Below are 13,064 nucleotides of genomic sequence, written 5' to 3'. Positions count from 1 at the left end.
AGAATTCACTATGATGATTGTCCTGGAATAGGGGCTGTAAATTAGTCTCTTAATTTCATAAGTAATACTTTAATGTTTTAGGACTGGTTTTGCTATTTCAAAACATCACCCTTTTGGGAATTTGGAGCATCAAATATTACTAAGCCCATTTATGAAAATGTGCAAGTACATATCTTCCTCTCAGAAAGAATCATGTATCACATTAGACTAACACAGTTAATGTAATATATCCTCAAGGCAGCTACAGAGCAATTGGATTATGCAAATCCAACCTTTTTTTTTTTTAAACACCCCACACTAGTGATATTGTTGGAACAATATTCATTACAAGTCTCGCGAAATGAGTATTTGAACTGCACTGCTTAGGTACAGAAGAGAGTGCCCAGATCTCCCTGTTTTCAAATTCCTTCCTGTAAAGTTTTCCTGCAGAATTTTAAAGCTTACACAAAAGCAAACATTTCAGTGGAGTAAAAAGCTTTTTTGTTTTGGGGTGGTTTTTGTAAATTTAAATTTTAAATTATTTGTCCTGGTTTCAGCTGAGAGTTAATTTTATTTCTAGCAGTTGTGTTTCAGATTCAGTATGAAAGGAATGTCAATAATACATATTGGTTTAGTTGTTGCCAGGTGATGTTTATAGTTTTCAAGGACTTTTTTCAGCTTCTCAGAGAAGCTGAGAAGAAGCCTAGACAGTGACGCGCGGAAACAAACCTTACAACTCGCAGAGAGTTATAAAGCAGGTATGTTTATTGCGGCGCCGGGTGCAAGGGGGATCACTCCTCCAAACTTGCACACCGGTTTGTAAAACAAGCGTCTATTTATGATGAAAAGCATACATATTCATTAATGTGGGCTGGGTTATTATAATTAATTCTAAGAAAAGGCGTTACTATTCTAATTATTTCTAGGAACTCATTATCATAAGTCTCCTCCCCTTGCCACATGCGTACTGTCGCCTGGTGGTCGTGGGCTGGGGTCTTCTGGAGGAAGGCTCGCAGTCGTCTTCACCGTGTACTTTTACCTTTGGCTTAGAATGCTGGGCTGGCCAGACCCCAAACCGCGAAACTGGTCCCGACCAGATGGACACTTTACCCAGACAGTTAGGTTCCTCCTTAGCATGCAGGCTGTTCCCGCTATCTTATACACAAGGCCATTTCTTTATCTTGGAATGCTGGGCTCCTGGGCTCCGAGCTCTGTTCTTTGCCAGGCTGTACTAAATCCACACTAACAACCTTTAACCATTCATTCTCTGAATCAACAGAACAACAGAATGGCCAATAGAATATTCCATACCATAGACGTCATGCTCTATAACCCTATATAAATGGGGTTAGCCAGGGAGTGGGTACTCATGATCACTGCTTGGGACAGTGACAATTCACTAGGCAGTGAGTGACTTGTGTCATTATTATTGTTATTTTCCTTTTTCTAATATTGTTCTATGAAATTGTCTTTTATCTCAACCCACAAGGGTTGGCTTTTTTTCCCCCTTTCCCCTCCTTTTCTCTGTACCCTTCTTGGCAGGGGGGAAGGTGGGGGGTGAGCAAGCAACTGCATGGTCCTAGCTGCCGGCTAGGGTTAAACCACGACATTTTTACAAATAATTAAGCCCTAGAATGGAAGAAAGTTAATTACACCCTCTAATCTCTCTCTTGTGCTCTGGACACCTGGCAGTCTACCTTAGCAATTATTTTGGCACAATAGAGAAAACCTGACAAACAAGGCACTTGGTGCTGATGATATGAAATCCATGCCTATATGTTTGAGGGTGTTTACTGTGGACTACCTCTAACCTGGTCCTGCAGACTGAACATTCATTCATGGCTCTAACACATCTTCTAGCTTAGTTTCAAAAGAATCCAAGTTTGTGTGCTCCAAGACTGCTCTGCGATACAAACCAAAACATAGCAAGTGGGGGGGGGGAACAACAACAACCACCCCACCCAAAAAATCCCACCCCTGTGATTCACTCCAAAAGCCAGCTTCTTATTCAAACTAAAACGCAAAAGTAGGTTCAGTCCCCAATTTCCCCCACGTGAATGAACCAGAATCACGTGCTTGCTAAAAGGAACTGACATAGCCGGATATGTATGACTCAATAGATTATGATATGGTTTCTAAAACTCCAGACTAAAGCAAGAGTTTGAGAAACTGATTGACAGATTAATAAATCACATAACTGCAAACTCATCATTTTGTAATCAGTTAAATTCCCCTACTCATAAGAAGTTACAAAGCCAATGTACCAGCACAAAACAAAACTTCATACTTTTCAGGACAGAAAGTAAACAGTGTATTTGCTAGAAACAGCAGCATTTACAAAGTTAGAATTTTATTTCTGATCTGAGTAATAAGTCATTGTCTCAAGAAGGGCAAGGGGACAGACAGGGAAACAATAGGCAAACACAGCCTAACCTTGACCCTGGGAAGGTTACACAGCCAACTCTCCTGGGAACTTCACAAAGGACAAGGTGACTAGGAACAGGCAGCATGATTTTACATGGGTAAATCATGCCTGACCAACCTGACTGCCTTCTACAGTGAGACAGCTGACCCTGTGGACACAGGAAGAGCAATAGATGTTGCATACCTTGACTTTAGCAAGGCCTTTGACAAAGTTTCCCCAGAGTTTGCAGGCACATTAGTGACGTACAGTTTGCACAGGTGGAATATCGACTAGATGGAAAACCAGCTGGTCCACCAGACTCAAATGGTTGTGATTGCACTATAAAGTCCAGCTAAATGGTGAGGTACCAGTAGCATTCATGAGAGGATCAGTACTGAAATCAACACTTTCATGTCTTTATTACTGACCTGGACAATGGGAAGGAAAACGCTCTCAGCAAATTCACAGACTTTAGCAAATTGAAAGAACAAATGATATACTGGAGGGCATGACTGTCAGAGGGACCACAGCAGACTAAAGAAATCGGTTGATGTTGACGTGTGGAAACAAACCCTACAACTCGAATAGAGTTATAAAGCAGGTATGTTTATTGCAGCGCCGGGTGCAAGGGGGATTTCTCCTCCTAACTTGCACACTGGCTCGTAAAACAAGCATCTATTTATGATAAAAAGCATACATATTCATTAATGTGGGCTGGGTTATTATAATTAATTCTAAGAAAAGGCGTTACTATTCTAATTATTTCTAGGAACTCATTATCATAAGTCTCCTCCCCATGCCACATGCGTACTGTCGCCCGGTGGTCGTGGGCCGGGGTCTTCTGGAGGAAGGCTCATAGTCTTCTTCACCGTGTACTTTTACCTTTGGCTTAGAATGCTGGGCTGGCCAGACCCCAAACCGCGAAACTGGTCCCGACCAGATGGACACTTCACCCAGACAATTGGGTTCCTCCTTAGCATGCAGGCTGTTCCTGCTATCTTATACACAAGGCCAGCTCCTTATCTTGGAATGCTGGGCTCCTGGGCTCCGAGCTCTGTTCTTTGCCAAGCTGTACTAAATCTACACTAACAACCTTTAACCATTCATTCTCCGAATCAATGTGAATCTCATTAAGTTCAAAGGCAAACGCAAAGTCCATTATTCAGGATGGAATAACCCCATACAACAGTACAGAGTGGGGGCTGACAAGCTAAAAAAAGATCTGCAGAAAAGGTCAAGATGGTCCCACTGGACAAGTTGAACAGTAATCAGCAGCACAACCTTGCTGATTATTTTGCAACCTTGCAAAGGCCAACTGCATATTGGGCTGCATCAATAAGCATATAGCCAGCAGGTAAGGGAAGTAATGATTCCCTCGCACCTTGTACTTGTGAGACTGCATGTTCAGTACAAGAAACCATTGACGTACTGAAGTGAGCCAAACTGGTAGCCATCATTCACACATTACATACAAAGAGAAATGGAAAGAACTGAGTTTCTCAGTCTTAAAAGGATAAGGGAAGAATCTTCTTGTTGCTTTCCATGAGACAGTGGAGAAAACAGACTCTTTTCTGAGGGGCACAGTAAGAGGATTAGGCTAGGTAATACACACAAGTTGCAAAAAAGGAAATTCAAATTAGATATAAAAAAAAATTGTTCATAATGGAAAGACTCAAATAATGGAACAGGGGAACAGAGAGGCTGTGAAATCTTCAACCATGAGACCTTCAAATCAAAGCCTGGAACAAGCCGATCTAACTGGATTTGTTTTGAGTAGGGGATTGGAAAAAATTATCTCTAGAGGATCCTCCCAACCTAAATTACTCTGTAACTTTAAAAATGCAGGAACTTCTATTAAAAACAAAGATTCAATGCATCTCGGGGCTGTGGACACACAATGAAAACTGGAAAAGTTTCACCAGGTGAACAGAAATTAGTGTCTTCCATCCTCTTTCCATTTGTTCTTGCTGCACTGCTTCACCATGATCTGATCAGAACAGATTTTCCTAGCCTGTTTGAGGCAAGCTAGAGTAAATTGCCGGTGACACCAAGCTGTGTAGCGCGGTTGACACGCTGGAGAGAAAGGATGCCATCTAGAGGGACCTGGACAGGCTTGAGAGGTGGGCCCCTGTGAACCTCATGAAGTTCAACCAAGCCAAGTGCAAGGTCCTGCATGTGGGTCATGGCAGTCCCAAGCACAAATACAAGTTGGGTGGAGAATGGCTGGAGAGCAGCCCTGAGGAGAAGGACTTGGGAGTGCTCGTGGATGAGAAGCTTGACATGAGCTGGCAATGTGCACTGCCAGCCCAGAAAGCCAACTCCATCCTGGGCTGCATCAAGAGAAGTGTGGCCAGCAGGTCGCGGGAGGTGATTCTGCTCCTCTGCTCTGCTCTCGTGAGACCCCACCTGGAGTGCTGTGTCCAGCTCTGGAGTCCTCAACACAGGAAGGACATGGACCTGTTGGAATGGGTCCAGCAGAGGGCCACAATGATGATCACAGAATCCTCTTGGTTGGAAGGGACCTTTGAGATCATCAAGTACAACCACAAAAAAAAAAAAAACAAAAACAAAAAAAAAACCCACGCACAAACAGACACAAACCAACAATCCCGGGCACTAGAGCATGCCCTGAAGTGCCATGTCTACACGTTCCTTAAATACCTCCAGGGATGGCGACTCCACCACCTCCCTGGGCAGGCTGTTCCAGTGCCTGACCACTCTCTCAGTCAAGTAATTCTTCCTAATATCTAATCTAAACCTCCCCTGCCACAACTTCAGACCATTTCCTCTGGTCCTGTCATTATTCCCTTGGGAGAAGAGGCCAACACCCACCTCTCTACAACCTCCTTTCAGGTAGTTGTAGAGGGCAATGAGGTCTCCCCTCAGCCTCCTCTTCTCCAAACTAAACATGCCCAGTTCCCTCAGCCTCTCCTCATATGACTTGTTCTCTAGACCCCTCACCAGCTTGGTGGCTCTCCTCTGGACACACTCCAGCACTTCAACGTCCTTCCTGTAGTGAGGGGCCCAGAACTGAACACAGTACTCAAGGTGAGGCCTCACCAGTGCCGAGTACAGAGGCACCATCACTGCCCTACTCCTGCTGGCCATGCTATTCCTGATACAGGCCAGGATGCTGTTGGCCTTCTTGGCCACCTGGGCACACTGCCGGCTCATGTTCAGCCAACAGTCGACCAACATCCCCAGGTCCTTTTCTGCCAGGCAGCTCTCCAGCCACTCTTCCCCAAGCCTGTAGCGTTGCCTGGGGTTGTTGTGATCGAAATGCAGGACCCGGCACTTGGCCTTATTAAACCTCATCCCATTGGCCTTGGCCCATTGATCCAACCTGTCCAGGTCCCTCTGTAGAGCCTGCCGACCCTCAAGCAGATCAACACTCCCACCTAGCTTGGTGTCATCTGCAAACTTACTGAGGGTGCATTCAATCCCCTTATCCAGATCATCAATAAAGATATTAAGCAAGACTGGCCCCAAAACTGAGGCCTGAGGAACACCACTGGTGACCGGCCGCCAACTGGATTTCACCCCATTAATTACAACTCTCTGGGCACAGCCATCCAGCCAGTTTTTTACCCAGTGAAGAGTACACTTGTCTATGCCATGATTCACCAGCTTCTCCAGGAGAATGCTGTGGGGGACGGTGTCAAAGGCCTCACCAAAGTCCAGGTAGACAATGTCCACAGTCTTCCCCCCATCCAGAAGGCAGGTCACATGGTCATAGAAAGAGATCAAGTTGGTTAAGCAGGACCTCCCTTTCATAAACCCATGCTGATTGGCCCTGATCCCTCGGCTGCCCTGCACTTGCCATGAGAGCTCACTCAAGACAATCCTCTCCATGATCTTTCCTGGTACTGAGGTCAGGCTGACAGGCCTGTAGTTCCCCGGATCCTCCTTCTGGCCCTTCTTGTAGATGGGCATCACATTGGCCACCCTCCAGTCATCTGGTACCTCTCCTGTTGACCAGGATTGTTGATAGATAATGGAGAGAGGCTTGGTGAGCTCTCCCGCCAGCTCCCTGAGTACCCTTGGGTGAATCCCATCCGGCCCTATAGACTTATGCGTGTCTAGGTGCATAAGCAGATCATTAACTACTTCCTCCTGGGTTACGGGGGGGTTGTTCTGCTCTCCATCCTTATCTTCCAGCCCAGGAGGCTGTACACCCTGGGGGTAGCTGTTCCGACTATTGAAGACAGAGGCAAAGGCGGCATTAAGTATCTCAGCCTTCTCCTCATCCTTGGTCACAATGTTCCCCCCCTGCATCCAGTAAGGGATGGAGATTCTCCCTGGCTCTCTTTTTGTTGACGTATTTATAAAAACTCTTTTTGTTGTCCCTTATATTAATGGCCAGGTTGAGTTCCAGCTGGGCTTTTGCCTTCCTAATTTTTTCTCTGTATAACCTAACAAGATCTCTGTACTCCTCCTGAGTTGATATCAGAGGGCTGGAGCACCTCTCCTATGAAGACAGGCTGAGGGAGTTGACGTCGTTCAGCCTGGAGAAGAGAAGGCCCCGGGGAGACCTTATCATGGCTTTCCAGTACCTGAAGGGGGCCTACAGGAGAGATGGGGAGGGACTCTATCAGGGAATGTAATGATAGGATGAGGGGTAATGGTTTTAAATTTAAAGAGGGGAGATTTAGACTACATATTAGGAAGAGATTCTTTACTGTGAGGGTGGTGAGACACTGGAACAGGTTGCCCAGGGAAGTTGTGGCTGCCCCATCCCTGGAAGTGTTCAAGACCAGGCTGGATGGGGCTTTGAGCAGCCTGGTCTAGTGGGAGGTGTCCCTGCCCATGGCAGGGGGTTTGGAACTCGATGATCTTTAAGGTCCCTTCCAACTCTAACCATTCTGATTCTATGATCAGAATGGTTAATACCTCTTGGGTGATAATAAGCAGCTGGAGACAGGAGGGAGAGAGAGAGAGAAATCTTCAAACTAGCAGTCAGATCCACAAAAAGCTATGGCTTTACCATTTGTCAGACCACAAATCCATATACTGTGTGTATATGCTCCCCAGGAGGAAAGAGTAGTTACCTCATGAATTAACACCAGGCTGCAGCCTCTAAGAGAGGCCTCAAGTCTCAGCTTGATAAAAACATGAGTTGCATCTCAGACTTGTGCATCTGTACAATTGAACAGACCATCAGATGATTAACAGTACTTATTTATCATTCACTTTGAATGTAGATACTGACATCATCCGAACTCTCAACTTGACCACCTTGTAGAACTAAATAACTAAGAACTGAAACAAACTTATATGGTATCAGGCTCATTGGGATAGGATTCCTCTCACACCTCAGCCAATGGAAAATGAAGAATTCAACCAAGTTAAAAAAGAAAGCCTGAAGAACTACATCAAAAAGGAAACACATTGGGATCAACTGCTCTCAGCAGTTGTCTAACCCTCTTCATTTACTGGAATCATAGAATAGAATCATAGAATCATAGAATTGTCCAGGTTGGAAGGGACCTTTAAGATCATCTAGTCCAACCATCGTATAGAAGTTGCTAAGGTCAGGTGATATCAGTCATACCTAGAATGAATGTTTTAACCATTCAAATACAAATTTAAAAAAAAAAACAAACACAACTGCATATTTCACTATGATTCCTTTTCACTACGTTCTTTAATCTCATCATCCTTTGGTGACACTTTGATCTTCTAAGTCCCAGAAAGAATGCCAGACTACTTATCTACTCAGGAAATACAACAGGAGAGAAAAGAGACAATGATTGGTAAAGAAAAATAATCAACTTTTTATTAGCACTTCAACAATTACCTGTTGTTCCATGGTAAAGCACAGTTTTAAAGATAACACCGGTACCTCTGATCAAACATAACTGTATGATTATTTTTTTTCCAAAGCTTTTTAAAGAAAAGCTAAGTCTTATATTAGCTCCTCATGTTGCATACTACAGTCAGATACTCCAATTTTCACAAGACAAAAATTAACATTTTAGGATGTTAAATCCTTTCAAATCCCTTTTTTTTTTCCTTTTTTTTTGCTGTGAGGGAGAGAGAATCATTTCCTAGTCTTTCCCCTCCTCCCATTTCCCTTTGCAAGAGTGTCAAAAAGAATCATTAAAAAAATATGCTCCTCTCTAAGACTTTAATTATTTCACAAGATAAGACCTACATATATCTGGAGTGAAATTAGCCTGTCCAATTGAAAGCAGAATTCAGGTAAGCAGGAAAGAGAGATAGCTAAAAATCACTGATACAGCACTTGACCTAACAGATCTACTGGACTCCATTTGTCCCTCCATCTGCAGCATTAATAATTCAGAACCTACCCAGTTAATTTGATTATAAGAAAGAAACTGAGAACTGACACATAAGTACACACTTAGTGTCTTCCTAGTAAACATACTTCAGCCTCCTAGAAACATGCATGAGCACACATTGTTTTTAAGCTGCTATTCAGCACTGGGACGGTAATTTCCATCTTATGCACACCTGAGCTATGCAGTATGTTAAGACTGATTGGGACAGCATCTTAACTGCTCATCCTTTAAAATTCTTCCAGATTTTCTTGTAGAGCAAAGAAGAATGATGACTGTAAACTGAAATAATTAAACAGTTAAAATTAATCAGCTTTATTTATTAAGTTAGAGAAATGTGCAAGTGGTACCCATCCACATGTTCTATTACTCACAAGCAATTAGAATCACGGAGAGAAAAAAAAAAAAACAGAACCCTAAACACATTTCATTAGAGCTCAGATGTAGAGGTAACAATAAAAATTCAAAAATGCAGATATAACACTAAATCCATTCTGCCACATTTTCAAATATGTAAGAAAGCTGTGTTTTCCATGTGCTCAAAACTAATTAGATTCTCAGCATCAGAAGACAGAAATGCAAGTACTGCAAGATATCTACCTATAAAAATTAGGTTTAAAAAAAAACCCAAACCCACACAAAACACACTAATGTATTAGCAACTACTTTGAAAGGCTGTTAGAGAGATAATCTGCATTTTCCTCAACCATGAGAGTTACCAGAAAACCACCATACTTTAATTATGAGTCAGATTTAGAAAGCCCATACAAAGCACAATTTTAAAAGTCCTTGCACCCTGGAATTCAGTTTCTTAATAAGAGTACTATGCAGGAAAAAAAAAAAACCACTAAGAAAAAGTCTTCAGAAAGTTATGCTGTGGCAAAAGCTAAGATACTTAACTTTGTGTGGACATGGACAGTGTCAATTACCCATACACATATGAGAATGTATACAGTTTTAAACTGTATTATAATACTATAAAAGAATTATTATAGAATATAATTTAATTATATATAAGAAATCTGAATTTCACAACTAGGGGCCAACATAGCATATGGTTGAAGAACTTCGTTGAAAGTTTTCACCTTACCAATTTACTCAGTTGTATCTTTGCAGAAACACAACTCTAGTTGTGGAACAAGCATTTCCTCTCCAAGGTCAATGAATTCTGGGGACTGCAGGATTTAACCTATGAAAAGTTTTGTTGTTTTACCCATCCATAACAAGGGAAAGCTATAATGAAGGGTCAGCAATATCCAGCTTTCTAAGTGATCCTACTAATGCATTAAAGATGTGATCTGCAAGACCATCTCAAGTAAGCGGTGCTGTTAGCTATGCAATTTAATAACTAAAACAGCCTGATGTATTCAAACTCTCCCATATTTCTAAATTTAAACCCTAGTCATAAAAGGTTATGCATCATGTTATATAATCTGTGCTCTTCACTGAGAGTGTCATGGCTATAGGCAAAGTAAATGAAAACAACAGTGTCTCAGGTTCAATCATGAGCTGTGAAGCAAAAAAAACCCAATCATATGACAGATGCAAATTTTTTTGGCACAGTACAGGCATTAAACTGATAACAATCGTATGTCCAACACTGGCACTGTGGAAGCCACAGCAGATGTGTGAGGTTGTCACTACATCCAGATGGTGAGCATACTAGGGCCCGAGGCACTCCAGGTATACTAAAACCAGAGGGACAGCAGCTGCACTCAATGAACACCATGGCAGTGCCACAAAGTGAAAGGCCTAAATGACCGCAAACTGTAAACACAGATTTATTTCATTAAAATACTAAGTAACCACTGCAGTGATCCCTTCCTGAAATTGACTCATTTCAAGTATAAGCCAGTTATTTCAAGAATTCATTCACATTTCTCCCCTGCAAAGCCAATGTAAAAGATAAAAGATTATTGGTTTTGCATCATCAAGGTTGATAAAAAAAATAAAGCTTGCCCACACAGCAGCACTGAAAGGAAAGCCAAAAGCATGCAACACTGTCATCGCATTAGCCAAGAAAGGTTCTTGGCACAACTAATGGGTCTTCAAAATTTTAATGCAATTTGGATGCACATACAGCTTTTGCTAAACATGGAGAAATAAGGTGTTAAGAGAACTGCTCCAGCAATTTTATATGCAAAATTGCAACATTCTGGGTAAACACTAACAAGTAATTGCTGCTAAGCCTTACAACAACCTTGCTGTTATCTATCACAATACATGCTATAAAACACTGCAAAGACTTATGTGCAACTTTTCTTCCATTATTTTTCCAAGTTCATGGAAAAGCAAAACAAACAAAAAAAAACCAACAAACCACTAATTGCTGGAGTATTGATTCCAAAGGAAAGTCACCATCTGATTGAAATAAACACATGGAAATCAGAGAATGAGTCTGGCTAACCAGCATCTGTCCAAATATCTTGTTTCAAATGAAAACTGAACCTTGACTAATTTTAAAATATAGAGTTGTCATAATTAGAAAATAGTTTCCCAATCTATCAGCAAGGGAGGCATGGTGTTAGCTTTCCAGTACTTTCAATACCTATAAGGTCTATGAAAAACTGAAGGAGGAAAGGACTTGGGCCAATACTGGCACCCAAGAATTATCTCTGATTTTTGGAGTAGCACTACAGCAGAATAAGTCTGTGGGACCAGCCACATGCACTCCAATAATCCTTGCATGCAATACTCAAAGAGCTCTAATAACAATATTGCTTGCAATAGCAACAATTTATGGGAACCTGATAAGAGTAGGTTTAAAATGCTTAAGGGATTTGAGTGTTTGTCATGAAGAGAGGCTGAGAGCTGGGATTCTTCAGCCTGGAGAAGGCTCAGGGGAATCTTATCACTGTGTATAAACACTGATGGAGGGGAGCAAATAAGACAGAGCCAGATTCTTCTCAGTGGTATCCAGTGAACAGACAAGAGGCAATGGTCACAAATTTAAATACAAGAAAAACCTATTTTACTCTGAGGGTGACTGAACATTGGAACAGATTGCCCAGAGATGCTGTCAAGTCTCCATCCATGGAGATTGGATATTCAAAACCCAACTGGACAAGATCCTAAGCAACCTGCTCTAGTTGACTCTGCTTTAAGTAAGGGGGCTAGCTGAACTAGACAGTCTCCAGAGATCTCTAATTTCAACCATTCTGTGAAGATTCAGGTTACATTAAAATAGTGACAGAAGTTTACATCTTCAGACCTTCCTGTGTTCGTTGGCTGCTTTCTGAACAAATCAGACTTTAGAAACCTTAAAAAAGCATGGTGTGAGAGAAAATACCACAGCCCTAATGCTTCGAAGAGGCAAAGGGAAATCAGGCAGTATACCCTGTGGAAGCTAAAATCCTGCTGCTAACATAAGATCACATGGATTGACTTATAAGGATTTTGAAGAATGTAACAAACAGGAGATCTACTTTTAACAGAGACACTGTGTGCACCACATCAGTCCAAACACAGGAGCTCTTGAGCATCTGCAAGACACCTCTCATCAATACACACTGAATGTCTTTAGCTATCCCAGAGTGCAGAAGGGGTTGGAAGAAGAGTAAAAAGGTAATGTAGACTGTGGATTTTTAACCAGAGGAGGAGGGCATCTAACATTACAGTGTGGTTAAATACTTTTTTCCAGTATTGTTTCAAACATGCCAGTCAGAATTGGATGTTACTGTCCATTTTTTTGTGGGGTGTTGGGTTTTTTTTTGGTTGGTTGGATTTTTGGGGTCTGTTGGGCTTTTTTTGGGGGGGTGTGGGGGTGTGTGTGTGGAGTGCGCATTGGGTTTTTGTTGTTGTTTGTTTTTTGGGGGTTTTTTGGTTGCTATTAATGCAAGTCAGTTATCCCAAGACTTATTTCTTTCCTGCGTTCCTGGTGCAGAGGCTGCTACCTGATCTACTCTTCTATTTCATACCAGATCGACCCTAGCAAACACTTTCTCCATGTTGCAATGAAGCTCTCATTTCCTGCCTAGAATCCTCAGTTCTTCTCATCACACCCCTTTAACTATTCCTGAACAGTTTCACAAGCAGAAGGGTCAGTTTCCTTAGGAAATCAGGACTTAAAAAAACTAAAATAAAGCTCCTTTAACCTAGTGAACAATCCCCCTTAATGGAGGTTTCTCCAGGAGGCAATTCAAAGCGCTTGCTTAGTTTAAGCCTGTTCTCTCTCCCCATTGATTACAAGCATAGAGGAAAACCTATTCTCCCTACGCTGAAGTCAGCTGTTGCGATTACTCTGCATAGTAACAATTTTCAACAGTGACTGCTTTCACACAGTTCTCCAAACTCCACCTTTAGAAAGGTTGCTAACTGTTCTCTTGAACAGAATACAAAAAGCTACATTGAAATTTTATTTTAAAAAAAAACTTCACTGCTTT

The sequence above is a fragment of the Numenius arquata genome, chromosome W, assembly GCF_964106895.1.
Source record: "Numenius arquata chromosome W, bNumArq3.hap1.1, whole genome shotgun sequence".
NCBI lineage: Eukaryota > Metazoa > Chordata > Aves > Charadriiformes > Scolopacidae > Numenius > Numenius arquata.
The sequence above is the reverse complement of the archived record's forward strand: the minus strand, read 5'-3'. Positions refer to the sequence as shown.